This window comes from Mastacembelus armatus, unplaced genomic scaffold (assembly GCF_900324485.2).
Source record: "Mastacembelus armatus unplaced genomic scaffold, fMasArm1.2, whole genome shotgun sequence".
Classification (NCBI taxonomy): domain Eukaryota; kingdom Metazoa; phylum Chordata; class Actinopteri; order Synbranchiformes; family Mastacembelidae; genus Mastacembelus; species Mastacembelus armatus.
In genome coordinates this window covers 1,863,682-1,891,264 of record NW_022872939.1, presented here as the reverse complement: position 1 = coordinate 1,891,264, position 27,583 = coordinate 1,863,682, and the positions used below count along the sequence as shown (strand labels likewise).

The following is a 27,583-nucleotide window of genomic DNA, read 5'->3' as shown; positions in this document are numbered from 1 at the left end:
TAGTAAAACGGACGTTGGTTATTGGCATACAGCTTCGGGCACCCGGTGAGGCCATTTTCTTTGTCAGCCATGGTTTTTGACATGGTCAGACTTTCACAATAAAAGTCTACAATTATTTATAGGAAGATATCACATGTTTGTAAAGTATGAGAAATATTAAAAAATAAAGTCCAGATTCTTTTGTGAGTTCCCAAGAGTCTCCTGCAGCTCTTTGTCCTTTCAAAATAAAAGCCTTTTTATAGCATTTTCTCAAAATAAAATCACCCTCACTACAGTCGGTATTTCTCGATTATCGCAATCGGTCGATTCAAAACGTGCTTCGGCGACACGGTCTGCCTCGAGCTTTTCGCGGCGATCGGCAATCCCAACGCAATTTCTTCAGAAATTGCATCGTCTAGTTATTTTTTTTATTTTTATTCCGCCGTTTTTCGGTCGCTATCTAGTCCTACACCGTTCGACGTAGAAACGTCATTCAAACACCGTCGCATTCAGCTCGATGAGGAGATGGGTGCTTCTACTTTTTTCAGCGATATCTTTCATAATTTCCGAAATATTCCAGGTTTTGTGGGAATTTTTTCCCATAGGAATGAATGGAGAGTACGTTAAAATCCCCTTTCAACTTTGTCCTCTTTGAGCCTTAACTGTGTCAGCATACTTTCAGCTAGAAACACCATTCGACCTTTAAACGGGTCAGAAGGCATTAATCTATAAGTCTTGTATACAGCTTTTTGATATCTATTACGGTTTTTCTTCAATCGCAGTTTAAGTTTTATGGTTTTTTAGGAAATTTCTGAATTTTACATTGGTGTGTATGGGAGAGGGCTAGAGTGCGTGATGTCATCGCTAGAGTGGAGAAGCTGTTAAGTTTAGGGAAAATTTTCTCTCTAACTCGCCGTCACGGCCACAATTTTGACTCTTCATACACCATTTTCTCAAAAGTAGTAGAGATTTTTGTCTTCTTTCAGGCAATGCTTTTCTCATTTTCATAGGACCTACGGTTTTTCCACAAGGTGGCCTAACAGACAGAGAGTGACTGCTCAATCTCTCATTCACTCCCATTCTAAAGATCTCTACAATTTTGGAGAGAAACCCAAATGAAGGCTGTTTCTAACTCGCCACCAATCCTTCATTTTTTGGAATATCTTCACAAAAAGTGGATCAGTCTCTTTGTTGAAGCCTCCTGGCACTGTTAGTGAAAGAATTATATTGATAGCACTTATAGTTTTTCTGTAATCCCCCAGTTTGTAAGGTGAAGTTTTCTCAGTTTCTCCACTCAGCGTGTGTAAAGTGCTGTCACTCCCCCTCTCACTCTGGCCTTTGATCACCATAGCAACTACTCAACACAAAGCAGCTCATTGCGCAATAGCAGCATAGCATGTCTGTGGTTGGTAATTAAGAATGACTGGCTGCCAAATGTCCACTGCTGTTTCACATGGTGACTACTCAGTACCACCCTCCCAACCCTCACCCTCACCCCCACTCTGGGCATAGGTCACCATAGCAACAGCATACAAGGCAATAGCAGCATATCAGCTGTCTGTGGTTGGTAATTAAGAATGACTGGCTGCCAAATGTCTACTGCTGTTACACTTGGTGACCACTCACTACCACCCCCCCCCCCCCCACTCCCCACCCTCACCCCCACTCTGGGCATAGGTCACCATAGCAACAGCTCAACACAAAGCAATTGAAACATAGCAAGCTGTCTGTGGTTGGTAATTAAGAATGACTGGCTGCCAAATGTCCACTGCTGTTACACTTGGTGACCATTGAGTACCACCCCCCCCCACCCTCACCCTCACCCCCACTCTGGGCATAGGTCACCATAGCAACAGCTCAAAACAAAGCAATAGCAGCATAGCATCTGTCTGTGGTTGGTAATTAAGAATGACTGGCTGTATAATGTCCACTGCTTTTACACATGGGGATAACTCAATACCACCCCCCCCCCCCCCCCACCCCCACTCTGGGCATAGGTGACCATAGCAAATACATACAATGCATTAGCAGTATAGCATCTGTCTGTGGTTGGTAATTAAGAATGACTGGCTGCCAAATGTCCACTGCTGTTACACTTGGTGACCACTGAGTACCTACCCCCCCCCCCCTCCCACCCTCACCCTCACCCTCACCCCCACTCTGGGCATAGGTGACCATAGCAACAGCTCAAAACAAAGCAATAGCAGCATAGCATCTGTCTGTGGTTGGTAATTAAGAATGACTGGCTGTATAATGTCCACTGCTTTTACACATGGGGATAACTCAATACCACACCCACCCCCCCCCCACCCCCACTCTGGGCATAGGTGACCATAGCAAATACATACAATGCATTAGCAGTATAGCATCTGTCTGTGGTTGGTAATTAAGAATGACGGGCTGCCAAATGTCCACTGCTGTTACACTTGGTGACCACCCAGTACCCCCCCCCCCCACCCTCACCCTCACCCCCACTCTGGGCATAGGTCACCATAGCAACAGCTCAACACAAAGCAATTGAAGCATAGCAAGCTGTCTGTGGTTGGTAATTAAGAATGACGGGCTGCCAAATGTCCACTGCTGTTACACTTGGTGACCACCCAGTACCCACCCCCCACCCCCACTCTGCGTTTAGGTCACCATAGCAACAGCTCAAGTCTACAATATAAGTTTAGTCATTAATACGTAGATATTACATTTTTGTAAATTGTAAGGAATATTCAAAATAAAGTTTAGGTTCTTGTACAAGGTCCCAAGAGTCTCCTCCAGCACCTTGTCCTTTCAAAATAAAAGCCCCGAAATAGCATTTTCTCAACAGAAAAGCCCTGAAACAGCAACTCAATATTAAAATGGATGTTACCTATTGGCATACAGCTTCAGGTACCAAGTAAGGCCATTTTCCATGTCAGCCATGGTTTCTGACATGGTGAGACTTTCACAATAAAAGTCTACAGTTATTTATAGTAAGTTATTACATTTTTGTAAATAGTAAGGAATATTCAAAATAAAGTTTAGGTTCTTGAACAAGGTCCCAAGAGTCTCCTCCAGCACTTTGTCCTTTCAAAGGTGAGACTTTCACAATAAAAGTCTACAGTTATTTATAGTAAGTTATTACATTTTTGTAAATAGTAAGGAATATTCAAAATAAAGTTTAGGTTCTTGAACAAGGTCCCAAGAGTCTCCTCCAGCACTTTGTCCTTTCAAAATAAAAGCCCCGAAATAGCATTTTCTCAATAGAAAAGCCCTGAAACAGCAACTCAATATTAAAATGGACGTTACCTATTGGCATACAGCTTCAGGTACCAAGTGAGGCCATTTTCCATGTCAGCCATGGTTTCTGACATGGTGAGACTTTCACAATAAAAGTCTACAGTTATTTATAGTAAGTTATTACATTTTTGTAAATAGTAAGGAATATTCAAAATAAAGTCTAGATTCTTGAACAAGGTCACCAAGACTCTCCTGCCGCATTTGTCCTTTCAAAATAAAAGCCCCGAAATAGCATTTACTCAATAGAAAAGCCCTGAAACAGCAACTCAATATTAAAATGGACGTTACCTATTGGCATACAGCTTCAGGTACCAAGTTAGGCCATTTTCCATGTCAGCCATGGTTTCTGATATGGTGAGACTTTCACAATAAAAGTCTACAGTTATTTATAGGAAGATATTACATTTTTGTAAATTGTAAGGAATATTCAAAATAAAGTCTAGATTCTTGAACAAGGTCGCCAAGAGTCTCCTGCAGCACTTTGTCCTTTCAAAATAAAAGCCCCGAAAAAGCATTTTCTCAATAGAAAAGCCCTGAAAAAGCAACTCAATATTAAAATGGAAGTTACCTATTGGCATACAGCTTCAGGTACCAAGTGAGGCCATTTTCCATGTCAGCCATGGTTTCTGACATGGTGAGACTTTCACAATAAAAGTCTACAGTTATTTATAGGAAGATATTACATTTTCATAAATTGTAAGGAATATTCAAAATAAAGTCCAGATTCTTGTACAAGGTCCCAAGAGTCTCCTGCAGCACTATGTCCTTTCAAAATAAAAGCCCCGAAATAGCATTTTCTCAATAAAAAAGCCCTGAAATAGCAACCGAATATTAAAATGCACGTTACCTATTGGCATACAGCTTCAGGTACCAAGTGAGGCCATTTTCCATGTCAGCCATGGTTTTTGACATGATGAGAGTTTCACAATAAAAGTCTACAGTTATTTATAGGAAGATATTACATTTTTGTAAATAGTAAGGAATATTCAAAATAAAGTCCAGATTCTTGTACAAGGTCCCAAGAGTCTCCTGCAGCACTTTGTCCTTTCAAAATAAAAGCCTGTTTATAGCATTTTCTCAAAATAAAAGCACCCTCACTACAGTCGGTATTTCTCGATTATCGCAATCGGTCGATTCAAAACGTGCTTCGGCGACGCGGTCTGCCTCGAGCTTTTCGCGGCGATCGGCAATCCCAACGCAATTTCTTCAGAAATTGCATCGTCTAGTTATTTTTTTTCTTTTTCTTTTTATTCCGCCGTTTTTTCGGTCGCTATCTAGTCCTACACCGTTCGACGTAGAAACGTCATTCAAACACCGTCGCGTTCAGCTCGATGAGGAGATGGGTGCTTCTACTTTTTTCAGCGATATCTTTCATAATTTCTGAAATATTCCAGGTTTTGTCGGAATTTTTTCTCATAGGAATGAATGGAGAGTACGTTAAAATCTCCTTTCAACTTTGTCCTCTTTGAGCCTTAACTGTGTCAGCATACTTTCAGCTAGAAACACCATTCGACCTTTAAACGGGTCAGAAGGCATTAATCTATAAGTCTTGTATTCAGCTTTTTGATATCTATTACGGTTTTTCTTCAATCGCAGTTTAAGTTTTATGGTTTTTTTAGGAAATTTCTGAATTTTACATTGGTGTGTATGGGAGAGGGCTAGAGTGCGTGATGTCATCGCTAGAGTGGGAGAAGCTGTTGAGTTTAGGGAAAATTTTTCTCTCTAACTCGCCGTCACGGCCACAATTTTGACTCTTCATACACCATTTTCTCAAAAGTAGTAGAGATTTTTGTCTTCTTTCAGGCAATGCTGTTCATATTTTTATAGGACCTACGGTTTTTCCACAAGGTGGCCTAACAGACAGAGAGTGACTGCTCAATCTCTCATTCACTCCCATTCTAAAGATCTCTACAATTTTTGGAGAGAAACACAAATGAAGGCTGTTTCTAACTCGCCACCAATCCTTCATTTTTTGGAATATCTTCACAAAAAGTGGATCAGTCTCTTTGTTGAAGCCTCCTGGCACTGTTAGTGAAAGAATTATATTGATAGCACTTATAGTTTTTCTGTAATCCTCCATTTTGTAAGGTGAAGTTTTCTCAGTTTCTCCACTCAGCGTGTGTAAAGTGCTGTCACTCCCCCTCTCACTCTGGCCTTTGATCACCATAGCAACTACTCAACACAAAGCAGCTCATTGCGCAATAGCAGCATAGCAGCTGTCTATGTTTGGTAATTAAGAATGACTGGCTGCCAAATGTCCACTGCTGTTTCACATGGTGACCACTCTGTACCACCCCCCCCACCCTCACCCTCACCCCCACTCTGGGCATAGGTCACCATAGCAACAGCTCAAAACAAAGCAATAGCAGCTGTCTGTGGTTGGTAATTAAGAATGACTGGCTGCCAAATGTCCACTGCTGTTTCACATGGTGACCACTCTGTACCACCCTCCCCACCCCCCACCCTCACCCCCACTCTGGGCATAGGTCACCATAGCAACAGCTCAACACAAAACAATAGCAGCTGTCTGTGGTTGGTAATTAAGAATGACTGGCTGCCTAATGCTGTTACACAAGGGCACCATTCTCAGTTATTTAGAGCATTTTACTCTGTGGCTGTTTTACATGTCAGCCATGGTGTCATCTCCCAGCAGGCCATGTTTGGACTTTCAGAAGAAAAGTCTAGTCATATATAGGAAGATATTACATTTTTGTGAATTTTAAGGAATATTCAAAATAAAGTCCAGATTCTTGTACAAGGTCCCAAGAGTCTCCTGCAGCACCTTGTCCTTTCAAAATAAAAGCCCTGAAATAGCATTTTCTCAATAGAATAGCCCTGAAACAGCAACTCAATATTAAAATGGACGTTACCTATTGGCATACAGCTTCAGGTACCAAGTGAGGCCATTTTCCATGTCAGCCATGGTTTCTGACATGGTGAGATTTTCAAAATAAAAGTCTACAGTTATTTATAGTAAGACATTACAATTTTGTGAATTGTAAGGAATATCCAAAATAAAGTCCAGATTCTTGTACAAGGTCCCAAGAGTCTCCTGCAGCACTTTGTCCTTTCAAAATAAAAGCCTGTTTATAGCATTTTCTCAAAATAAAAGCACTCTCACTACAGTCGGTATTTCTCGATTATCGCAATCGGTCGATTCAAAACGTGCTTCGGCGACGCGGTCTACCTCGAGCTTTTCGCGGCGATCGGCAATCCCAACGCAATTTCTTCAGAAATTGCATCGTCTAGTAGAAAAGGTTATGAATATGAGTCTGAGACAAATTACAGAAGGTAGAAAATAACAGAATTAAACAGGGATGAATTGGTGGATGGAAGTGCAAGTTTATGGGTACATAAGATTTCCTAAGTAAAGAATGACCTGCTGACTGTTCTATCATTGGCTGACTGGCACCGTCAGGATCCTGCTGCTTATTACAGGATGCCAAGTAACCTTTACAAGTGGTGCTTCCCTTGAACCAACACCCAACATCAACAGCCAGATCTTCTGGGTCAAATCCAGATATCTGCCATTCTTGACATAAACTCAAATATCACACTTCACAGATAATAATGGATATAATAATAAGGTAATGGAAAGCATATATTTTAAACCTACTTCAAAAAACCTCTGCCCGGCCTGTTTGGATGAATGAAATTTTTTGCACTTGTATTTAAAGGTGGATTGTCAACTGAGAGACCAACACAATTTCTCCAAGGTATCTGATTTTCCTGCAAGACCTTATTAATTTTTTAATATATGACTTCAGTTGTGCTGAACTGTGCCCAACTTTGGTTGTTCACATATCAAGAAATCTATGGACAACTTCGTCAAAGATCCTGACTGTAAGAGGATTCATCTTCTCTAGTCCTGGTGCATAACTAAATTTAGATATTACATAGAAACTGTATGCATGTGTGTGATGTGTGCATATAGAAATAAAAACAAGCATAAAAATTAGCTGTTATACCTGTATCATTTGATCCATCTGTCACCAGAGTGAATGGATTCTCCCATTTTCAGCACTAATTCACTCCTAAAATGTAGTGCTACTGCCTCATTAATAATGCAGGTAGTTTTTGTGCTGGCACTCTTGAAACACTGAGCTGCAGGCGAGTCTTTGAAACTCTCCTGTAAAGCTAAAATGGTCAGCAACTGCAAATGGAAGATCGTGGTTCACTATCACCTCAGCCACCTTCATCTCTGCTCTCCTGGTCTGCAACAGAAACATTTGATTAAATAACTCATAAATAAACATCATAATCATCAACTCATAATCATAAACATTCCTTAAGGTTTGGTGTTGATATAACCACCAATTTAAAGGAAAATGTAATCCATCAAACATTGTCAGCAGCCTTTTTGTTTTCCTGTGCTATGTACCTTGGGTTCTTGCACACTCATGCCTCCAACAGAAGCTGCTAGGGTATAAAACGAGAGTTACGCATGTAACTGCAGTTCTATGAATCCTTCCTGACCACCAGAGGGCGGTGCTGCAAGCACTGAATGACTTATATCAGCGAAGTCACGAAGAATCCTGAATATCCACCTCACGTAGAAGACCCCAAGGCCTCTGGCTGGAGGACCACATCTAGTGGGGCTGAGGGGTTACCACATTCAGCCTATAGAACCTGGAAAATGTGCTGGGTGATGTCCATGATGCAGCAGCACATATATCGTCCAAGGGTACACCTCTCAAGGCCGCCGATGATGTTGCGACACCTCTAGTGGAGTGACCCTTTACGCTCCGTGGCGGGGAGCGATTGCCTGCCTTGTAGGCATGCGTGGTGACATCGACAATCCAGTGGGAGAGGCGTTGCTTAGAAAGAGCGCGACCCCTCTTAGGACCCTCATAGCACAAGAATAGCTGGTCAGACATTCTTACCGCCGCTGTAGCTGCAATGTATGCCCTCAGTACGTGTACTGGGCACAAAAATCTCAGCCTGTCCCCACCGATTCCGGTGGGGGGTCAAACCATGCAAGCCTTATGGGTTGGTTGCAATGCAAACAAGACAGTACCTTCGGAAGGGAGGCTGTGTTCGGCCAAAGCGTAATGCCTGAGTCGTCCGGACTCCATCTCAGGCACGTGTCACTGACTGACAGGGCATGCAGCTCGCCGATGCTTTTTGCAGTGGTAATGGCCAGCAAAAATGCAGCTTTATGCAATACCTACTTCAGTTCTGCCTGTAACAACGGCTCGAAAGCGGGCCTGCAAATGGCCTCCAGCACCAGCGGCAGGTCCCATGCCGGGGCACGTGGGCGTGTCGGTGGGTACAACCTCTGGGAGACACCAGGCCATGACGTCCCACTGTACTGTGGCCCACCCAAGCATGGTGACATGCAGCCACGTAAACTTTTAGAGTAGAGGGGAAATGGCCCCTCTCCAGGATGGACTGAAGGAAGTCCAGGATTGTGGCCACTGGACAAGATACCGAATTCTCCGAACGCTCAACACACCATGTGAGAACAGCTTTCACCTGTTCTCATACTGCTGGCGAGTGGACAGTGACTTCGTGTTCAGGATGGTCTGCCAGACAGGGTTTGATAGAACTGTCTGCCACAGTTCGGACCCTCCAATGGCCAAACCCACAGCTGGAGACGTCGAGGATTGGGGTGCCAGATCCTCCCTCCCAGCTGGGACAGAAGGTCTTCCCTGTGTGGAAGGCACCATGGCCTACCACGACAGAGTTCGCGCAGTACTGGGAGCCATGGCCGCGCCATCCAGAAGGGGGCCACCAATAACAGTCTGTGGACCCTCCTGAAGAACCCTCTGGAGTGTTGGAACAACTAGGGATAGCGGTGGGAAAGCATACAAGAGACCCCGAGACCAGGGACAGGCTAGAGCATCCTGGCCTAGGGGGGCTATCAGTCCCACCAGGGAAAACCAGAGAGGGCAGTGCGTCGACTCCTGCGAGGCAAACAGATCCACCTCTGCCCTGCCATAGAGGCTCCAGATCTTGTGTACCACCTCCAGGTGGAGACGCCACTCTCCTGGAGGAGGTACCTGCCGAGAGAGGTAGTCTGCAAGCTGGTTCCGCTCTCCTGGTAGGTACATTGCCGGCAGGTTGGACAGGTGTGGGGCTGCCCATACCAAAAGGTCCCATGATGCCTTCAGAAGTTGTGCAGACCTGGCGCCCCCTTGATGATTGCATAAAATACTTGAGAGCTAGATGCACCGCCCGCAGTTCCAACACATTGATGTGGTCGGTGCATTCCCCTACAGGCCACTGCCCCTGTGCCGACCTGTGTTGCCACACTGCCCCCATCCTGTGGGGCAGACATCTGTAGTGACAACTTACCTCCACGACACTACAGCACCCATGGCAACCCCCCTGGACATGTAGGACCTTCTCCGCCAAGGAGCTAGGGCACGAAGACACTGCCCTGATACCCGGAGCTTCTGACGCCTGTGACGATTGGCATCCAGGCGGAAGCTGTTCAACCATCTCTGAAGGGGGCATATGTACAGCAAGCCCAGAGGGACAACCTGTGAGACAGAGGTTAACTTGCCCTGAAGATGCAGAAATGTGATGTAGGGCAGTGACCTGACCTGCCTGAAGCAACGGAGCAGGCGAAGGATGTTTCCCACCTGATTCAGGGTTGGGCAAGCCATCATGGAGATTGTGTCCAAGGACATCCCGATGAAAGTCACAGTCTGAGAGGGGATCAGGCAGCTCTTGTCCAGATTGACCCGGAATCCTAACCTGGCCACGTGGGACAGCAGATGAGCCGTGTCCCGAGTGGCCTGATCCTGGGACTTGGCGCAGACCAGCCAATCGTCCAGGTACGGCAACAGCTTCACACCCCGGGCTTGCAAGGGAGCAAGAGCTGGGCACTGGGCCCAAGGCTGTTCTGGCGAGGGACAGGCTTGATCCTGAAAGCCCCTGCCCGTCCTCAGCGCCCACTGATGCTGGTAAGGACCAGTAGCAAGGTGGGTTCTACGTGGCAGCCGGGTCCTGGGAGCTGCTGTCGGAACTCTGAATGTGGGTGGGGGAGCCATGGGTCCTACTGAGGCTCGACAGCTGCTGTCTGGTCTCCCGAGCCCGAGTGGTGCGCTCCAGCGCTTCCGATGCAGTTGACCCAAACAATTCCCCTGGTTCCACAGGGACACTATGGAGGACTTTGTGACACTGCTCCGTCAGTGCCGACTGTGCCAGCCATGATGACAAGTCTGGACTAGAAACATCATCCTACCCAGCTCACAGGTTAAGAGGACAAAAGACTGCAATGCTGCATCGCTGAATGCCGTAGCGCAAGCCGCATCTGTGCTGTCTGGCAAGGAGGCCGATAAGGCAAACATCAGGTGCGCCAGTGAGTTTCCCCAGACGGCCAGCACGCGCTCTGGCATCATAGGCCCTTGTCACCAGGTCATCCATGACTCGGCATTGGGGCCGCAGGCACCGGACAGTGGGGCGCAGGGCCTCCTTAGGTGCCACAATGAGGGAGGCAATAGCTGGCTCCACAACCGGCATGTGTGCCAAGCCAGCCTCTGCTGCATTGTGCATGGATGACAGGACTCGACCAACTGCTGAAAGCCGAGACCTGGGTCCCTCCAGCAGGCATGTAGCTCCCTCAGATATTCTCCGGATGGGGGAACAAAAAAGGCTGTAGGGGGCCGTCCACGCCTGAAGAAGGCGCTCTGCGGGGTCAAGTCAGCCTGCTGTGGGACCTCTATTTTCAAGCACTCCAGTGTCATGCACATGAGGCATTGCATCAAAGTGTTCCCTGTGTCACTCAGTGAGCTGTGACCAGAGGACACCGAACTCGTGTCTGAAGCCCGAGAGGCCCCCTCCCCAGCATTCTCCATAAACTGGGAAGCTGAGGAGGCCAATGAAAGGACATCATCCTCCGAGGCCCAACCAGGCATAGGCAGAGAGGACGGCGCTGCTGCCGCCGCCGCCGCTGCTGCTGCCACCGCTGCTGGAGGGTCAGTGTGTTGAGCCAAGAAAACAGATCTCATCTCAGCCAATTCCGCTAACAGCCAGTCAACCCTCGAGGATCACGCCCACGTCCATCAGATAATCCTTCCCTCAGGGGATCTGGACCGAGGCAGGCCGGGCAGAGGTCATGCCCATCATCCGGCTGAAGTATGTCACCACAGGTCGCACAGCAGCGAGCCCCCTCCTCCCCCTACTTCCCTGTTGCTGCAACTGCAGTCGAGGGGAACAATCCAACTGCCGAAAACTGGGAGCGGGGAGCGCGAACGCTGCCGTCACCAGTAGAGGCTGAAGGTGCCACCTGTATTTCCTTTTTTTTTAAATTATTATTATCAAGAAATCAGGTACAGAATCTCAACCGCAGCGGAGAAACGATGCGGCAAAACAAAAACGGGAGCGGGGAGCGCGAACACTGCCATCACCAGCAGAGGCCGAAGGTACCGTCTGTATTTCCCTCTTTTTTTTTTTTTTTTTATTATAAAGAAATCAGCTATGGTGTCTCAACCGCAGCGGAGAAACGATGCGGCAAAACAAAAATGGGAGAGGGGAGCACGAACGCTGCCGTCACTAATAGATGATCAGGTCACTCCTAACAGAAACAACTATGGTGCTTCCACCGCCACGAAAAAACGATGAGTTAGTGACCTAAGTTGGAGCGGGAAGCGCAAACACTACCGTCACCAGTAGAGGCTTCAGTTGTATCCCTTGTTGTTTCATTTTAATGAAATCAACTGCAGCGTTTCAACCACAGCGAAAAAATGATACGCCAAAAGCAAAGTGGGAGCGGTGAGCACGAATGCTGCCGTCACCAATATATGGTCAGCTCACTACCGAGCCGAAAAACAATGGTGCTTCTACTGCAGCTGCAGAGTTTGCTTCTACTGCAGCGAAAAAACGATGCGGAAGTCACCTAAGTGGGAGCGGGGAGCGTAAACGCTACCGTCACCAGTAAATGCTTGTGGTATTGATAACTGGAAAACGCCACTATGGCGGCCTGACCGCAGCAATCAAACCATGCAGCAAACAACAAGTGGGAGAGGGGAGCGGGAACGCTTTCGTCACCACAACTACTCAAATCACTACTAACGAAAAACAACTACGGCGTCTTGACCGTAGCAAGCAAACAATGCATCAAAAGCAGAAAAAATGGGAGAGGGAATGCTACCGTCATCACCAGTACTCAAATCACCACCAACGAAAAATAACTATGGCATTTCCACCGCAGCAAACAAACAATACGTCAAACGCAGAAAAAAACGGGAGAGGGGAGCACGAACCGTCACCAACAAATTAGGCACTCCAAACAGAAAACAACTTTTTCTGCTGCGGTACACCCACAGTGAAAAAGCGTAAAATTATTACCTCCTGGGTAATGTTACAGTGTGAAATTCCAGAATCCACAGTCGCAGCCCCTGGAGGGCGGAATCCCGCTTCTCCGACCAATGGGGTCACGGAGCTCCCAGCAACTGGTAAGGAATGTGCCGCTTGCTAAGCAATCGGCCCACCATGCGAACCGCGTGCGAGAAGAAAAGAGCCTCAGATGACGCCGGAATATACAGTGGGTACGGAAAGTATTCAGATCCCTTTAAATTTTTCAATTTTTGAGTCACTGCAGCTATTTGCCAAAATCAAAAAAGTTCATTTTATTTCTCATTAATGTACACTCAGCACCCCATCTTGACAGAAAAAAACAGAAATGTAGAAATTTTTGCAAATTTATTACAAAAGAAAAACTGAAATATCACATGGTCATAAGTATTCAGACCCTTTGCAGTGACACTCATATTTAACTCACATGCTGTCCATTTCTTCTGATCCTCCTTGAGATGGTTCTGCTCCTTCATTGGAGTCCAGCTGTGTTTAATTAAACTGATTGGACTTGATTAGGAAAGGCACACACCTGTCTATATAAGACCTTACAGCTCACAGTGCATGTCAGAGCAAATGAGAATCATGAGGTCGAAGGAACTGCCCAAGGAGCTCAGAGACAGAATTGTGGCAAGGCACAGATCTGGCCAAGGTTACAAAAGAATTTCTGCAGCACTCAAGGTTCCTAAGAGCACAGTGGCCTCCATAATCCTCAAATGGAAAAAGTTTGGGACGACCAGAACTCTTCCTAGACCTGGCCGTCCAGCCAAACTGAGCAATCGTGGGCGAAGAGCCTTGGTGAGAGAGGTAAAGAAGAACCCAAAGATCACTGTGGCTGAGCTCCAGAGATGCAGTAGGGAGATGGGAGAAAGTTCCACAAAGTCAACTATCACTGCAGCCCTCCACCAGTCGGGGCTTTATGGCAGAGTGGCCCGACGGAAGCCTCTCCTCAGTGCAAGACACATGAAAGCCCGCATAGAGTTTGCCAAAAAACACATGAAGGACTCCCAGACTATGAGAAATAAAATTCTCTGGTCTGATGAGACCAAGATTGAACTTTTTGGCGTTAATTCTAAGCGGTATGTGTGGAGAAAACCAGGCACTGCTCATCACCTGCCCAATACAATCCCTACAGTGAAACATGGTGGTGGGAGCATCATGTTGTGGGGGTGTTTTTCAGCTGCATGGACAGGACGACTGGTTGCACTTCAAGGAAAGATGAATGTGGCCAAGTACAGAGATATTCTGGAAGAAAACCTCTTCCAGAGTGCTCAGGACCTCAGACTGGGCCGAAGGTTCACCCTTCAACAGGACAATGACCCTAAGCACACAGCTAAAATAACAAAGGAGTGGCTTCGGAACAACTCTGTGACCGTTCTTGACTGGCCCAGCCAGAGCCCTGACCTAAACCCAATCGAGCATCTCTGGAGAGACCTGAAAATGGCTGTCCACCAACGTTCACCATCCAACCTGACAGAACTGGAGAGGATCTGCAAGGAAGAATGGCAGAGGATCCCCAAATCCAGGTGTGAAAAACTTGTTGCATCATTCCCAAGAAGACTCATGGCCGTACTAGCTCAAAAGGGTGCTTCTACTCAATACTGAGCACAGGGTCTGAATACTTATGACCATGTGATATTTCAGTTTTTCTTTTTTAATGAATTTGCAAAAATTTCTACATTTCTGTTTTTTTCTGTCAAGATGGGGTGCTGAGTGTACATTAATGAGAAATAAAATGAACTTTTTTGATTTTGGCAAATGGCTGCAATGACACAAAGAGTGAAAAATTTAAAGGGGTTTGAATACTTTCCGTACCCACTGTATCAACTCTGGGGGTCATCCGGGGTCACACGTGACTTTATTGATATAATTACTCAAACTGCGCATGTGCGAAGGGAACATTCAGTGCTTGCAGCACCGCCCTCTGGCGGTCAGGAAGGATGAAACAGAACTGGATATAACCCTACTGGTGGAGTTCAATGCCTGCTCCTTGACCTGATGCCCTTACTCTCTATGTGCCTGCCAACATCCCTCACACCTTGATGAGCACAGTTCTCTTGTCTACAGACTGAGCACCAATAATAGGCCATTTAGTAGTTCATTTTTAAAGGTACATTTGTAGAAAGCTGCTCCAGCTAAGGCTCTCTTTTTGCCCTTGTCCTCAATGGTCTCTTCCCCTATTGTCACCATAGCTGACTCCTCCACAGCCTCCTCCACTGCTTCCTCATGTATTGCCTCCAACACTGCCTCCTCTACAGTCTCCTCCTCTGACCTGGCAACCTTTTGAGGGGGCTGACCCTTCAGGGTGAAAGAAAGGATGCTTGTTTGTTTCTTCCCAGCTAAGGCTCTCTTTTTGCCCTTGTCCTCAATGGTCTCTTCCCCTATTGTCACCATAGCTGACTCCTCCACAGCCTCCTCCACTGCTTCCTCATCTATTGCCTCCAACACTGCCTCCTCTACAGTCTCCTCCTCTGACCTGGCAACCTTTTGAGGGGGCTGACCCTTCAGGGTGAAAGAAAGGATGCTTGTTTGTTTCTTCCCTGACATCTTTGAAACAGACAAATGCAATCATTAATGTATGCATGGGCATGGCCAAGGCACAACATTAATATAGACCTAATGATATATCCTGATTAAAACTGGACTAGGCTATACAACATGTATATATGCCTATTTCAAAAGAGAGAGGCAGACAAAGAAATAATGATGATGAAAATATGAGTAATCCTACACTAGTGGTCTACTAAAAACAGGTGTTTAAAATAGCTGCCAAGATTAACAAGGATTGTGCTGGTTAGTGTAGTAAATTCACAGATACAGTCTAGTCAAACTGTTAGCTAATTTTGGTAGCTGGGCACAATATTCCCCAAGATAAGCTCTCAGTGCTTTTGTAAAACAAGTAGTAATTTCATTCACTAAGCTACAAAAATCAAATGATGAAATGACTTACTGTACACATGTACATGAAGAGCAACTTGGTGGCCGTTATCATAACAACACAAAGGTGTGGTGTGTGTGTGAAGAGGTTGAAATGTGTCTGTAACATGCTCAGTAGCTAATGTAACTACTTGCATTAACTAACACTAGTCCTCCAGTGTCTGTACTTTTTAATTATGTCTTTCCAACTGACAGATTAATAAATGTATTAAAACATGTAACTAGCAATACCAATCTTCTTTGCATATTATTTCGCTAAAAACATTGTTGATTCAGACTTGGCAGGCCCAAACATATTGTGAGGGTCTGTTGGGAATGTTTGGCCAAACCTGCTGTCAGAGGAGTCTTTAACTCACACCTCCGTGAGAGCTTCTACCAGATCCCGGGGGAGGCTGGGGACATCGAGTCCAAATGGGCCATGTTTTCCACTTCCATTGTTGACACGGCGGCTAGGAGCTGTGGCCGTATGGTTTCGGGTGCCTGTCGCGGCAGTAATCCCCGAACCCAGTGGTGGACACCGGGCGTAAGGGATGCCGTCAAGCTGAAGAAGGAGTCCTACCGAGCTTCGTTGGCTTGTGGGACTCCCGAAGCAGCCGACGGGTACCGTCGGGCCAAGCGTGCTGCAGCTGGTTTCCGTCCCAGCCGTGGAACACTGGACCAGCTCTACACCCTCTCGAGGGTGCTTGAGGGTTCATGGGAGTTTGCTCAACCAGTCCACATGTGTTTTGTGGACTTGGAGAAGGCATTCGACCGGGTCCCTCGTGACATCCTGTGGGAGGTGCTCCAGGAGTATGGGGTCCGGGGCCCTTTGCTGAGGGCTATCCGGTCTCTGTAGAAACGGAGCAGGAGCTTGGTTTTCATTGCCAGTAGTAAGTCAGACCTGTTCCCAGTGCCCGTTGGACTCCGGCAGGGCTGCCCTTTGTCACTGGTTCTGTTCATTACTTTTATGGACAGAATTTCTAGGTGCAGCCAGGGGCCGGAGGGAGTCCAGTTCGGGGACCACAGGATTTCATCTCTGCTTTTTGCAGATGATGTTGTCCTGTTGGCTCCATCGAGCCAGGATCTCCAGCGTGCGCTGGGGCGGTTTGCAACCGAGTGTGAAGCAGCTGGGATGAGAATCAGCACCTCCAAGTCCGAGGCCATGGTACTCAACCGGAAAAAGGTGGCTTGCCATCTCCAGGCCAGGGGATAGATCCTGCCCTAGGTGGAGGAGTTTAAGTATCAAAGCTCTCGATTTACCAGTCAATGTACATTCCTAATTTCACCTATGGTCATGAGCTCTGGGTCAGGACCAAAAGGACAACCTCGCGGATACAAACAACTGAAATGAGCTTCCTCCGCAGGGTGGAAGGGCGCCCCCTTAGAGACAGGGTGAGGAGCTCGGTCACACGGGAGGAGCTCGGAGTAGACCTGCTTCTCCTCCACATCGAGAGGAGTCAGTTGAGGTAGCTCGGGCATCTGTTTCGGGTGCCTCCTGGGTGCCTCCCTGGGGAGATGTTCCGGGCATATCCCACCGGGAGGAGTCCCCGGGGAAGACCCAGGATATGCTGGAGGGACTATGTCTCCCGGCCGGCCTGGGAACGCCTCGGTGTCCCCCCCGGAAGAGCAGGAGGAAGTGTCCAGGGAGAAGGAAGTCTGGGTATCCCTGATTCGGCTACTGCCCCCGCGACCCGGCCCCGGATAAGCGGAAGAAGATAGATAGATACATAGATGGATGGATGGATGGATTCAATCTGTAATCATAAAGACGACACACTAGCAGTTACCATCTAATAATGCCCTAGTCCTATTTTTATTCACTACACAATCATGAAATATCAAACATGGTACAACAAAAATGTTAACTAACCAATTCAACATGTATTGTTGCATTCAGGACTTCACATCTCCTCTTGGAGTGGCAGTGCACCAGATACTAGACTAATGGCATTGGAGCCAAGACATTCTTTTAAGAGGACAACCTCCTAAAACCGAGTAATTTTCAAGTACTGTTTTTGCGACACATTTTCTGATCTGTGAGAAAGTATGATCTGAAAAGTATTTCATGTTTTATTCGTAAGAAATGGCGACGCCTTTACGACAAGTTCAATTGCATACAACTCAATGTTCCTGACTCCATGTGTGCATTCTTGGGAGACTGATTGCAGGTTGATGGATCAGAGCAAAGGTAAAATATTGTTGCATTCTTAAGATCAGTGTCATCAATGATGCCGACTTTATCCATGATCATTGCACATATCCAATGTTTGTGTGCCTCTGTTTAACAAAGTAGCAAGAATATTTCATTAACCCTCTGGGGTCGACGCACGCGCCGGCGCGTTTTGACGCATCTTTTTCTGATAAGGCCGGAACAAACTTAAATTACTCCGTCAATTCTGATCGTACAGATAAAAGAAGTATATCATTCAAATCTGTAAAGGGTCTAGTTTTAGTGGTATACCATCATAATAACAACAAAACGTTGTGCTTTTTTTAAATAAAGAAAGCCGACAGGGTGCGCTCTCGGACTTTTCTGTCTCTGCCATTTCTCTTCACAGACGCGTAAATAAAACAACCAGAATCTCAGCGAATACTTGCCTCATAAAAATAAGAATTATATGGCTAGAAAGCTTGAAATGTTTTCTTTTGAGTGAAACAATTCAAGTCAAAAACAAATCATCACTTTTTATTTAATCCGTATGAACGTAAGGAGAAGTCCGTTTTTTCCTGTCTCACCTCATTACAGGTAATGCGGTCCCGCCTTGTACACTGTCCACTGTTCACATGTAAATAATCTCAGGTGAACCAGGTAAATATGTGCACGCCCCCGAGAAATGACACAAAATATCAAACTTCATCATAGAATTTACTCACTTTTTCGGCGCGTTTGGATGATGGCGCGTTACGCACGTGAAGCGGCGCTCCTTACATTCCACACAGAGACAAATAGTTTAGCTTGTCCTCAGAGTAAAAACACTGATTTTAACTCAAATGAGGATCGTTTGCTCCTCATTGTGTTGTATTGAACAGCACTAATCTGTCCCATCTACATTGACTGAAAGGCTCATTATGCGCGCCTTTGTCTGGTCGTTCAGTGCGTCTTTTGTGTTCTCAGGTAAATCACATGACTATTCATCCTCAGACACACCCTCTTGCATATGGCCTTTCTGGACAAAAAGTGTCTTAGAAAATTTAAATCAGTGTATTGTTTACTGTGAATGTGTGAACAAGATGACATTCACAGCACTCTGAAGTAAACACTTTAGCCTACAACATGCTGGTCTCCAAAGTCTTGTGAACCAATGTTCTGTTTGTGTTTTATGGTCTTATTTCAGTGAGTAAAAAATTGTAGTTTTTCACTAGCCATGCATAACCACTTTTTTCTCAAAAACACAATAATGTATAAACTTGATGCTCACATATTATTGTAGCCAATTTTGTGCTGATTACAGTGTTATTAGACTTTAGACATTAATATGTTTAAAAAACACTGAAAAAAGCACAAATGTCAGGACATGTCAAAATTTGTCCAGGCCCCAAAAACCCCCTCAGACCCCAGAGGGTTAAGCTAGAAAAAGGAGTGTTAAAACTACTTGTAAAACTGTAGAGCAGTGGTTCTCAAACTTTTCGTGCCATTCCCCACTTAAGGCCGAGCATAAAGTTTCAAGCCCCACTTGTCCCCAAAAAATGACAATGAAACTTATTTCAAACTTAAAATGTTCAAATTTATTCATAACTTCTAAATAAATAATACAGAGTTCAAAATAAATAAAATGAAAGTGCAGTTGTGTAATTACTTCGAAGTCGAGTGGTTTATTGACGAGATTGGGGTGCGTTGTTTCTAAGTGTCTTTTTAATTTGTTCGGTCTCATGCTGTCTGCTGCCAACGGTTTAAGACACAACACACATGGGTCTCTACTCTGCCGCCACCAGCCCCACTGTGAATCCAAGACCCAGGTAGGCTTCATCGTATTTTCTTTTTGGCTGGTTTTTTGCGTGATTTACCTTACTGTCTGTCGTGTTTTTGTCTGCTGGCGTGGAGTCGCCTGCTCTTTTAGGGGTCTGTGTAACAAATTTATCCATAGTTATGCCCACTATTGCTTATTGCTTATTGTTCCGCTACAATTAAGTGCCGACGTTAAACATTTATTTCCCACACCATGGTTCCTCGTTTCCCTCTATTTGCGTTTCTTTGTATGTGGTTGTTTTATTTTGCGTGTATGGTGTTTGTCAGTAAAGAAAATTATGAATTAGGATATAATAATAATAATAATAATAATACATTTTATTTCATGGCGCCTTTCAAAGTCTCAAGGTCACGTTACAGAGAGAAAAGGAAGCATACAGCATGAAGTACATAGAGTGCATTAAAACAACAGTAACAACAATGCATAAACAGAGGGCGAGAATGTAAAGGCAAAAGTGTGGAGTATCTAGGAAGTGGGCGAAGTACAGTAAAAGTAAATTGAAATACAGAAACCCAGATGACAGAACAACAAATATGAAACAGGCAGAGGGTGGTAGAACATCACGGGCTGCTTTGAGAAGTTAAGAGAGTTAGGTGGAAAATGCGTTACGGAACAGATATGTTTTGAGTGATGATTTAGAAGTTGATAAGTCCGGAGACGACCGGATGCGATGAGGGAGAATGTTCCAAAGGCGGTGTGGCTGAAGGATCTAGCGCCCATGGTGGCCAGACGTGCTGTAGGGGTGCAGAGGAGAGTGGAACTGGAGGAGCGGAGAGTACGAGGCGGAGAATAGATATGAAGTAGTTCAGTGATGTATGGTGGGGCAATAGAGTAGAGGGCTTTGTAGGTGAGAAGGAGGATTTATAGTTTATACGGAAGGACACAGGGAGCCAGTGAAGTTGTTTAAGGACAGGAGTAATATGATGTGAGGATGGAGTTCTGGTGATGATTTGGGCAGCAGAGTTCTGGACAAGTTGAAGTTTGCGAAGTGATTTGAGAGGTAGACCAGTGAGGAGTGAGTTACAGTAATTCAATTCAATTTCAATTCAATTCAATTTTATTTGTATAGCGCCAAATCACAATACAAATCATCTCAAGGCACTTTACAAAAACTAAAACTAAAAACCCAACAATTCCCTTATGAGCAAGCACTTGGCGACAGTGGAGAGGAAAAAACTCCCTTTAACGGAAGAAAAAAACCTCCAGCAGAACCGGGCTCAGTTTGGGCGGCCATCTGCCTCGACCGGTTGGGGTGAGTGGATAGAGCAGAGAGAAAAGAACAGCAACAATAAACAACAAATAGACACTGCAAGTTGGTGGGGCCAGTAACTGCACATCAGCGATAAACAGCTCCAGGACCAGGGACACCTGCAGAAGGTACAGAGAGAGAGAGAGAGAGAGAGAGGGAGGGAGAGAGCACAAACTAGGGGAGAGAGAGAGCACAAGGTTAGTAACATTCAATGGTGGAATATACATGAGGTGGGAGAGAAGGGGGGGGGGGTTAGGGTAGGGGAGCTCAGTGCACCGATGGTCCTCGGGCAGTCTAGGCCTATAGCAGCATAACTAACTAAGGGATGGTTCAGGGTTGCCTGAAGCCAGCCCTAACTATATGCTTTGTCAAAGAGGAAGGTTTTAAGTCTAGCCTTAAAAGTACAGAGAGTGTCTGCCTCCTGAACCCAGGCTGAGAGCTGGTTCCACAGGAGAGGAGCTTGATAGCTAAAGGCTCTGCCTCCCATTCTGCTTTTGAGAACTCTGGGAACCACAAGTAGGCCTGCACTCTGAGAGCGAAGTGGTCTATTGGGATAATATGGTACTATGAGGTCTTTAAGGTATGAAGGAGCTTGATTATGAAGGGATTTGTATGTGAGAAGAAGGATTTTAAATTCTATTCTATATTTTACAGGGAGCCAATGAAGAGAAGCCAATATAGGAGAAATATGATCTCTCTTGCTAGTTCCTGTCAGGACTGGCTGCGGCATTCTGGATTAATTGGAGGCTTTTTATTAAGATATTAGGACATCCAGATAGTAATGAGTTACAGTAATCTAGCCTTGAGGAAACAAATGCATGGACTAGTTTTTCTGCATCATTTTGAGACAGGATGTTCCTAATTTTGGAAATGTTGCGCAGGTGAAAGAATGCAGTTCTAGAAATTTGTTTTATGTGTGAGTTAAAGGACATGTCCTGGTCAAAAATAACTCCAAGGTTTTTTACAGTAGTGCTGGAGGCCAGGGCTATGCCATCTAGAGTAGCTATAATTTTAGAAAAGTTATTTCTGAGATTTTTAGGCCCAAATATAATGACTTCTGTTTTCTCCGAGTTTAAAAGTAAAAAGTTACTGGTCATCCAAGCCTTTATGTCAGCTAGACAGGCTTGAAGTCTGGTTAACTGGTTTGTGCTAACAGGTTTAATAGATAGATATAACTGAGTGTCATCCGCATAGCAGTGGTAATACTAAACAAGAGGTGACAAAGGCATTAATGAGTATGGCCGTGTGGCCGTGCTATCGGTGGTGAGTGAGGAACGGATGCGGTTTATGTTACGGAGATGGGAGTAGGCCGACCGGGTAGTGGTATTGATATGCTGAGTGAAGGAGACAGTACCGTCTAGGATGACACCCAGGCTTTTAACTTGGGGGGAGGGGAGGACAGTATTGTTGTCAATTTGAATGGAGAAGGTGCTGGTTTTAGAAAGGGTGGATCTGGTGCCCACGAGGAGAATTTCAGTTTTGTCAGGGTTGAGTTTCAAAAAGTTATGGGTGAACCAGGATTTGATATTATGTAAGCAGGTAAGGAGGGATGGAGGGGGGGAGGGTAGAAGATGGAGCAGCAGAGAGGTAGAGCTGGGTGTCGTCTGCATAACAGTGGAAATTGATGTTATGTTGCCTAAAGATATTTCCGAGAGGAAGGAGATAAATAATAAAGAGGAGGGGCCCCAGGACAGAGCCCTGAGGCACACCACGCCCTGAGGCATGCCACGTAGTGGCGTTGAAAAAGCGTACGTTCCTTATAATTGAGTCTCCGATGATTAACGTGGTTGGGGGAAAAGGGGGCGTGGAGAAGACGCCAGTAGTTGGCCGCTTGAGCCGTGATGTCGTGCTGGCTGGCAGGGAGGCGGGGCGGTGACATCGGGTGCTGAGGTGGAAGATGGAGGCGGCAGTACGGTTGATCAGTAGCTAGGGAGCCCATGAGTGTGCCTGAGCATGGCCTCGCGAAGGATCCTACGGCACACTGATGTAGTAGCTGAGCGGGATGGAGACTGTTTTCCGCCGGGGCAACGGGCTCCGCCAGGAGCACTTGGACTATGGCGGGGCAGCGGGTGTCGTCAGAGGGGAACGAGAGCAGGTGACGGCGCTGAACGACATCGGCGGGTGACGGGGGTTGGTGGGATACCGGAGCGGAACGATCCGGTACGTGATTAGCGGATGAGACAGTATGTAGGTCCAGAGTGGCAGAGGACAGAGGTGGACAGAGGGGTCTAGGGAGGGACGCGGAGACCCGTGGTGATATACACAAAATTAGACTAATTTACTCCCGTTCGCTGCGCCCCACCTGTCATGGTGTCACGCCCCACAGTTTGAGAATCACTGCTGTGGAGGCAGTTTGTGTCAATAAAGACTCACACACCAGAGAAATGTCTTGAGTTTTATTCACACACACTTCCTGACATCCAGCTACATCAAGGGAGAAAGATCATGTCAGAATGGGATTTTTACACTACATTTTCCCCTTTGTACATCATAATAAATTTCTAATAAATCATCCATGACCTCAATAACAAGACAAAATGACTAATCACCAAAAATTTAAACAAGCAACTTAGTAAATAGTAACCACGTAATCAATTAATGAATCAATCAAGATCAGAGCAATTACTACATGCACAAATTATAGTAACAATCAATTTATCAAATGTAATAGGAAATAGTGAACAATTATATAATGCAAGAGGAGAATAAATGTGTAAAATATATAAAATGCTATCACCAATGTCACTGATGTTTGGCAGTCGTTTAAAAAAATAAAACTAATTTATTTTCATTAGTAGATTAACATTGATTCAGTATCTAATATTTGATAAAAGTTAAAAATTAGTTAATATAGTAAAAAAGGAAGCAACAACAAAAAACAATCTCAGACGTCTCACACAGTTTCCCTCTGCCATCATCAAAAAGCCCACAACTATCAAAAGACTGGAGTTTTTAAGAGTTTTGGACCTGTGCACGTCCTATTCACAGCAGTGTAATGTCCTGTCTTGGTATAGACAAACCTTGATGACAGTGGTGACATAGTCACAGTTTCTTCCTGGTACGAATGTACTGATAGACTGTTAAATGACTTGAATTTAAGAAAGTTTTCCCACATTGTTCACAACAGGATGGTTTCTTTTCCGAGTGAATACGCTAATGTGTTTTCAGGTTCCATAATTTCGTGAAGGCTATTTCACATTGAGTCACAGCTCTATGGTTTCTGTCCAGAATGAATACGCTCATGCCTTTTCAGGGAGTGTAACTCTGTGAAGGCTTTTCCACACTGGTCACAGCTGTATGGCTTCTCTCCAGAGTGAATACGCTTATGTCTTTTCAGGTTACCTAACACTGTGAAGCATTTTTCACACTGGTCACAGTTGTAAGGCTTCTCTCCAGAGTGAATACGCTGATGTGTTTTCAGGGAGCCTAACTCTGTGAAGCATTTTTCACACTGGTCACAGCTGTATGGCTTCACCGCAGAGTGAATACGTTGATGTCTTTTCAGAGAGCCTAACCCTGTGAAGGCTTTTCCACATTGGTCACAGCTGTACGGCTTCTCCGCAGAGTGAATACGTTGATGTCTTTTCAGAGAGCGTAACTCTGTGAAGGCTTTTTCACATTGGTCACAGCTGTATGGCTTCTCTCCAGAGTGAATACGCTGATGTATTTTCAGGTTGCCTAAATGTGTGAAGGCTTTTCTACAGTGGTCACACCAGTACGGCTTCTCTCCAGAGTGAATACGCTGATGTGTTTTCAGGTTGCCTAACTTTGTGAAGGCTTTTCCACACTGGTCACAGCTGTATGGCTTTTCTCCAGAGTGAATACACTGATGAGTTTTCAGGTTGCCTAACTGTGTGAAGGCTTTTCCACACTTGTCACAGCTATATGGCTTCTCTCCAGAGTGAATACGCTGATGTGTTTTCAGGTGGCCCAACTTTGTGAAGGATTTTCCACACTGGTCACAGCTGTACGGCTTCTCTCCAGAATGAACACGCTGATGTATTTTCAGGTTGCCTAACTGCGTGCAGGTTTTTCCACACTGCTCACAGCTGTATGGCTTCTCTCCAGAATGAACACGCTGATGTATTTTCAGGTTGCCTAACTGCGTGAAGGTTTTGCCACATTGGTCACAGCTGTACGGCTTCTCTCCAGAGTGAACATGTTGATGAATCTTTAAAATTTTCCATCTTGCAAAGGTCTTGTTACAGTGCTGACAGCAGTGAGATTTGAGATGCTTTCCTCTTTTCTGTTTTTATAGAAAGACACACAGGCAGTCGATGTGAAATAACATGATAGAACAATCTAAAACATTAAGTAACCCATAAATGACATCTACATGGCTATAAATTATATGACATATGTTTGGCAAATTCACTTCTACCTCTATCTATAGAAATTTGACTGATGCCTCTTCACATTTATTATTGGCTGACATCCCCATTACATACCTGCAAAAAAAATGTGTCAGTAATGGAATATGATCAAAGTATCTACATCCTCAAAATGGGCTGCCCTCCTAAGAGAAAGATCCAATTTATTTGTCCACAAAAGTAATTAGAAGCCTGTAAGATGGAGCACCGTGCTGTGAGTGGACTGGGTTTCTCAGTCCACTGGGTTTATCAATTGGCTGTTACTTATGTATGAAACAAACAAGCAGCCAATCACGTAACTGGTCCTGCTGACTTGATTGACAAAAACTTGTTCTGCAGAAAAACAGCATTATAAAATAAAAACGACACTGGGGAAAACAAAACAATATAAAAAGGTGGTGTTGGAAAAACTACATTTTGCAATAAAAACCTCCAATTTTAATAAAGGAGTTTTGCAATAAACTATTACTGTGAAAACAAGCATAATGAAATATTTTATGAAAACTTTCACAATAATGAGTTATTAGGTATTTTCATAATTCATAAAAAAGTTTTTTTTTTTTAAATTGTCTGCATGATATTAGACATTTTTTCTTGGTCAATCTTACTAATTAATAATCTTAATCCTTAATCTACCTCCTTAGATGAACTACTCTCATTATGCAATAATTATTAATGTGATTAGCTAAACATTGCGGTCTAGTAATACATTTTCCCAAAATTCCCAGAAAAGATGGAGTAAACGTAGAGCATCACAGAGGACATTTGAATATTATTCCATAATTTTTCTCTAATTTCAGCTGTATTTTTATACTGTATTTCATTTTTCTTCCGATTTAATTTGGTTACACAATTCCTAAATTCACAATAATTTTGCTACTAAATTGATTTGATCACATTCCTTCATATAATCTCTGAATTATTTGTCTCAGCAGCTGAGTCATTTTAACTCTCTTCTGGATCTTTCTGCAAAAAAAATGGTTGTCCAAAAATATTTTAACATCCCTGAGAAAAATCTCCTGTAATTAATTTAGATTTTTAGGACCTGCTTTTGGAAGTCTTCCTCACTACAGTCTATTGGAACTGATAAAAAAATTACAAAATCATTCTGCTGTATTTGTATCAATATAATCAAAACATGTTGTTGAATCATATTCTTCACTGTAACTGTTTGTTTACCAATGGGCAAAAGGAAGATCAATAGAAACATATCAAACAGTTTTCTAAGTACTTAACACCATTATTTGGAGGTCTATAGCAGCAATGAATGGGTTACTGAATGGACCTATTGTGTCCAGCCACCACACAGACACATAGTGACAAAGAAATGCAGCAATATTTTATTATGTATTAAGTTAACCTCATAATCAATATTGGAACCACATACAGTCTCGCGTATTCAGTTTATAAAGTGTAGTTTAAATCCTGTACACTGAACTGTTGATCACTGGGAGTAGAGGACAATCTAGGCTCATTTGTCTGGTGGTTTCGGATCGCAGTTCTCTTTTATTCCGCTCTTGTTCTCGTCCTGGTCGATCCACACTGGATCCTGCTCCTGGTACAAAAAATCTTGTTCATGATTCTCCTCTTTAAATCCATTCTTGTAGTGGTCTTGGTGAATAGAATCCGGGTTCTGGTTCTCGTTTGTAAAGTGCCTTGAGATGATTTGTATTGTGTTTTGGCGCTATACAAATAAAATTGAATTGAATTGAAGTTTGTCATCCCGCTGCTGTAGTGGTCCTGATGGATTATTAATGCTGTGATTATCGTGTGTTTTTAGCATCCACGTTTTTGCTCTTTGTTCTCCTGTTCTCAAAGAATCACATCTCACAGAGACTGCAGTAACTATGAGCTTGTTAATCTCTGCCCCTTAGTTATGGTTTCTAAGGAGTTGATTTCAGAAAGTGAAACAATGAGTTCAGACAGAAAATAAAAGCAGCTTCATGTTTCAGTAAAAAGGAGTGAGTCTCAGTGAAGCAGGAAGGTGGTGAACAATGAAACAAGAGGGAGGACAGTCTTTTTTCTTACAGTCTGCAGCTGCGACATACTGTATACATATAGTACAATGATTACATATGTTTGGTTTGTCTGTCTCACAGTCAGACAGGTTCCACAAGTTGCTTTGACATGAACAGAAATAATCCAACCAAGTCAATGGAAAACGATTTTGTCTCTTTTTGCTACAGTGACAGTGTTTTCCAGGTGGCATATTAGGACAAGAACTACAGGGTGTCCGCGGATCCTTAAAAAGTCTTAAATTCCATATTATAAAACTAAGGCCTTAATTAGCATTAAAATGTCTTAAATTCGCATTTCAAAGGTCTTAAAATGAAATCTAACCGACCCCATAAAGAAGATTTTAGTTTCATCTTGAAATCAATTTGAAAGCCTTTCGCGTATTTGTTACGCAGAACAGGAAATAGGCGGAACCAACTAAAATACGCGTTTGAGTGGAGTTCATTTAACACATGCTTTCCGGCAGCTGTGTGAACTGCGTGGAAGTTTCAGGATTAGTCTTTTACCATGGG

General features: G+C 44.5%; 1 protein-coding gene and 1 pseudogene across 1 annotated transcript in view; one reads left to right on the top strand and one right to left on the bottom strand.

Moving 5' to 3' along the window:
* LOC113137744 (zinc finger protein 665-like) overlaps positions 1 to 27,583 on the top strand; it is a 323,439-nt gene that overhangs the window by 103,229 nt on the left and 192,627 nt on the right. The gene's annotated exons all lie outside the window — the stretch shown is intronic.
* The window catches only part of LOC113137738 (zinc finger protein 208-like), an 852,137-nt pseudogene continuing 848,001 nt past the window's right edge, over positions 23,448 to 27,583 (bottom strand).